Here is a 4693-nt window from a genome sequence, read left to right on the forward strand (position 1 = left end):
AGTACCATGAGATCAACCAATCAGAGAGTGGGAATGTGAGTTATATTTCACCCTTCTGGTGATAGCTAATCAGGTTCTGACCTCCAATGAACCACACCACCCCATCTATTCCTTATAACAACAATTCCATAGTCACTCCTATCCCACAATTGTCCCTGGTGTTGGCTCCTCAGGGTGATTACAATCTAATTGGGACTGGACAGCTAAAGTAATTTTACAGGCAAAATTTCCCACATACTCTGCCCCATAAAATAGTGATGATAACAATAACCACAATAATAAAAACAACAATAATAGCATTTATATAGCACTTCAAGGCTTTCAAAGTAGTTTGCATATATCATTTCAATTGATCCTTATAACAACCTTGTGAGTTAGGTACTATTATGTTGTCCATTTTACAGGTTAAGAAACTGAGACATAGCTTAAGTGACTTGCCCATGGTCACACAGCTAGTAAATACCTAAGTCAGGATTTTCATTCATGTCTTCTTGAATCCATGTCCCACACTCTTTTGGCTGACCCAACTAAAGCATCTCCTGGCTTCTGCAAGTGGCCCTCAGCAGAACTCTGTGTTCTGGGGCAGTGGATGGTAAATCAGACACCTCCAAACACACACTTTTAGTTTTTTCTATGGGAAACAGTAAGTAGCACAGGGTTATGAATCACAGATCTCATTATGTTAGCCTTTCCCTCCAACCCACCCTTTTTTTACAAGCTTTCCTGTTTCCTTGAGGGCACTATCATCTCTCCAGTGCTGTACTTTCTCAGCTTCTTCATTATTCTTACCCTTCACACAACTGAAACTGATCTCCACACAGTTACCAATGATCTCTTACCGCTAAATCTCATGGCATTTTCTTAATCTGCGTCTTTATTGACCTCTCTGTATTATTTGACACTATAATATACCCTGTTCTCCTAGCTACTCTCTCCTCTCTGGGTAGCTGAAAACATATGTTAACTGCGAAAATTCTCATCTGTGCACTTGAAAAAGTTAACCGAATTGTGTAACTTGTTTTAAAAGTTTCCAAATGAAGAGCTTCAGAGGATTTTGAATTCAGTGTTAAAAATACAAAAATGTAACACCCTCTGATTAGTTTATAAGTACAATTTCCATTAGGGAAAATGGAAATTTACTAACTGAAATTCCACAAAAACTTTTGCATAATTTATGTATAGGATTGCAAAATGATTATCATAATTTGGAAAGTGTAGCCAATGATGCACTTCTTCTGTTGGGGTCTATATATATATATTTATGAGGTTATTTTTTTCAGCTATACAGTCATTAAAACCAAATAGTGAAATAAACTGAACTTGAAATCAGACATTCACATCACTATACCACATTAAGTGTTGAACTAAGATTTTAAATTATTTAATATTTAAATATTAAGTTTCATTGCTCTCACTAAAATATAATCATCAATAATAGTATTTAATGAGATCAAAAGGATTTTATCCTTAAATATTTTATCTTTATCTCATCCTTTTTAGTATTTATTTTGAATAAATTTTATGATACACATAATTGTTAGTATAATAGTAGATGTATATTATATGTATTTGGGATGGTCCATGTGCAAAATTTTTTTACTGACAGGGTGCAAAATCAAAAACATTTAGAGCCCAGAGCTCTAATCTGTCAAGATGTTTTTTGATCCTGACTCTGTCATGTACTGTGTTACTTATCCTTCTGGGTTTTGGGTTGTTGACAAATTAGATAAGGATTCCATCTATACCTTTATCCAAGCCAGTCATTTAATAGCAACAACAGCAACATTATATAGCATAGAGTCAAGCACAGACCCCTAGAATGCTCCACTAGAACTACTGGTGTATTGACATTAAATTATTCTCGTTGAGTCCAGCCATCCAATTAGTTATAGACAGCTAGGTGGCTGAGTGGATGGAGTCAGGAAGACTCATCACCTGAGTTCAAATCTGGCCTCTGACACTTAGTAGCTATGTGATCCTGGGCAAGTGTAATGGTAATGTTAAGATCTTCCCTACCTATTAATAGGCCTCATATTGCCCATTAAGGGAAGCTTGCTTAGGGGAAGTTTGCTTATAGGAAGGTTTGTACATCTTTTGGTACTAAGTTGATTAGACACTGAGTCACGAGGGTTGTGATGCCTTCTGGCTCTGAAAAATGTGTATATACTTTGAGGTGAGGTTTTGCTTTGGGGGCTTGCTTATGAGAAGGAGTTTGTGATTCCCTGGTCGAGATTCTGAGTAGCCACATGTTCAGACCCCTTGACTGCTGACATGTAAAGGCTCTCTCAATCCAGTGGCATATGTAAAGTGTATGGCAATATTGCTTTGACTCAGGCACTCAGAGCCCTGTCTGTAGGTCTTTATGCTAATTTATCTGCTTGTATTTTATCTGATGTTCAGGGTGCTAACTTTTCCCCTGAACTAGTGAATGTAATTAAAAAAGACTGTTGACCCCTTAAAAGTTGCTTTCCTTTAAGTAAAGCAGATCCAACAACCTGTGCTAGCAGGTCATTCTGGGCATGCTAGGGTGCTTGCTGTTACAGCAGGTCACATAACCCTACTTGCCTCAGTTTCCTTATCTGTAAAATGAGCTGGAGAAGGAATACTCCAGTATCTTTGCCAAGAAAACCCCAAATGGGGTCAGACACAACTGAAATGACTAAAGAATAACAATAAATCCAATTAGTTATGAATCCATCTAACTGTATTGTTATCTAGCCCACATCTCTCTAACTTTTCCAAAAGAATAGTATAAGATACTTTAACAAATTTTCTAAAACCTAGGTAACCTATATCCACTGTATTGTTCTCATATGCTAGTTTAATAATACTTTTCTTTTTATGTGAAGGAAACAAGGTTAGTGTAGCATGAGCTGCTCTTGGTGAAACCATTGTGGCTCTTTGTGACCACTGCTTCCCTTTCCAAATGGTCACCCACCATCTCTTTAATAGTCTATTCTAGAATGTTCTAAGAAATAGAAGTCACACTCATTGCCCCATCTTTTGCAGATTCTGTCCTCTTCTAGTTTTTGGAATTTGTCCTTGTTTAATGCTGTGAGATGCTCCCATTTTCTGTGCTCTTACAGATATAACTGACAGCAGGCTCAGAAATCACACCTGCTAGTTCTTTCAGTATGTGAGGACTTAGTTTGGCCAAGTCCAGTGACTTGAATTTATCAAAGGCAACGAGGTGCTCTCTTACTCTAGCTTTACTTGCCTTATGTATCAGCTCCCCATTAGCCATTTTTGTCCTGTCATTTCCTGTACAAAGGTCATTCTTTTTTTTTTTCCATCTTGGCTGTATTATAATAAAAGTGCTAGGCAGGTACAACACATAAAAATCATTGACATCATACACAGCTAAGCTCACACCTTCTTTTGACAAATTATTTGCTTTATCTGTTAACAAAAAAAAATGTTGGTTGTAAAGCATTTCGATTTGAATTGCCTTTCTGACTTGAAACTAAAGAGTATTTCCATTCAAAACAGTCCAGTAAATATTTTAGCTTTATTTGAGGTACTTCTCCCTAATATTTGTGATGAAAGCAGATTAAAATATCCAGTTGAAATGTCTGATATCCACTTAAAATTTAAAATTAATCTAAATGTTTTTTTTAAAAAAAAAAAAGTTTAGCTTGAATCCTATCATCATCTCCCCAAGGAGAACTTAATCTGCTTGAGGGAAGAAGCTATTTCAGTTCTACCTGTATCCTGAGCACCCAACACGTAATGGGCAATTAATAAAAAATGCTTGCTGACTGGTATACATCATAGCTTTGTCCACAAAGTTAAAGCAAGACAAGTATAACCTAAATATACTAACTCACAAGAACCATCTTATAAGGGCAGAAAAAAAGCCACACACATTTGTTACATGAAATTTTTTTTTACTATGACAAAGACATCATAGAATTTTTATGATCTTGGTCTTTCTTTCTTGCCTTTTGTACAAGGCCAGAAGAGAAACATTTGCAACTTTTACAACCTTGAATCGGACTCCAGGAATATCACCGACAGCGTGACCTTTTTGACCAAATCCAGGAACCAAAACTTCATCGTTTTCCTCAATAAAGTTCAAGCAGCCAACGTTGGGAACAAAGGCAGTGATTTTTTTGCCATTCTTAATCAGTTGGACTCTCACACACTTCCTGATGGCAGAATTGGGCTGTTTGGCTTCCACACCAACTTTTTCCAAGACTATCCCTTTGGCATGAGAAGCTCCTCCAAACGGGTTGGCCTTCAGGGCAGTGCCCAAATGCGTTTTCTTGTACTGCTTGTCATGCCACTTTTGGTCTCTCCTGTGGCTTTGGAGCTTTCTAGCAGTACGAAGAGCATGGCACTTACCCATGCTGCCTCTGTCCGGGCCGAGGGAGAAGAGAGAGGCAAAGGTCATTCTTGACAGAGAAAACAGATGTAAAATTGTAATTGAGCAGCTCTTCCTTCTGTCACTAGTCAGTCATCATTGTCTTATCCTTTTCAGGCAAAGGTCTTATCCTTGCACTGATCCTTTTTCTCCCAGGATAGCTTTAAAAAAACCACAAGCCCTTTCTTTTCCAGTTTCCTTTGCCAATCTCAGTTCATTCTGGGCACATTTTTATAGGATTATACCATGCTCTTAGATTCATCCTCTGACACTTGACCTTCCAACTTCTGCATATTTCTTTTGAAAATCCCAACTGGTTTGTGAATTTCC

General features: G+C 37.4%; 1 pseudogene; it reads right to left on the minus strand.

Annotated features, from left to right (window-relative positions):
• Positions 1–3866: 3866 nt before the first annotated feature.
• On the minus strand, positions 3867–4385 carry LOC140534388 (small ribosomal subunit protein uS12-like; annotated as a pseudogene).
• Between the last annotated feature and the right edge of the window lie 308 nt (positions 4386–4693).

Source organism: Notamacropus eugenii, chromosome 3 (genome assembly GCF_028372415.1).
Source record: "Notamacropus eugenii isolate mMacEug1 chromosome 3, mMacEug1.pri_v2, whole genome shotgun sequence".
Taxonomy (NCBI): domain Eukaryota; kingdom Metazoa; phylum Chordata; class Mammalia; order Diprotodontia; family Macropodidae; genus Notamacropus; species Notamacropus eugenii.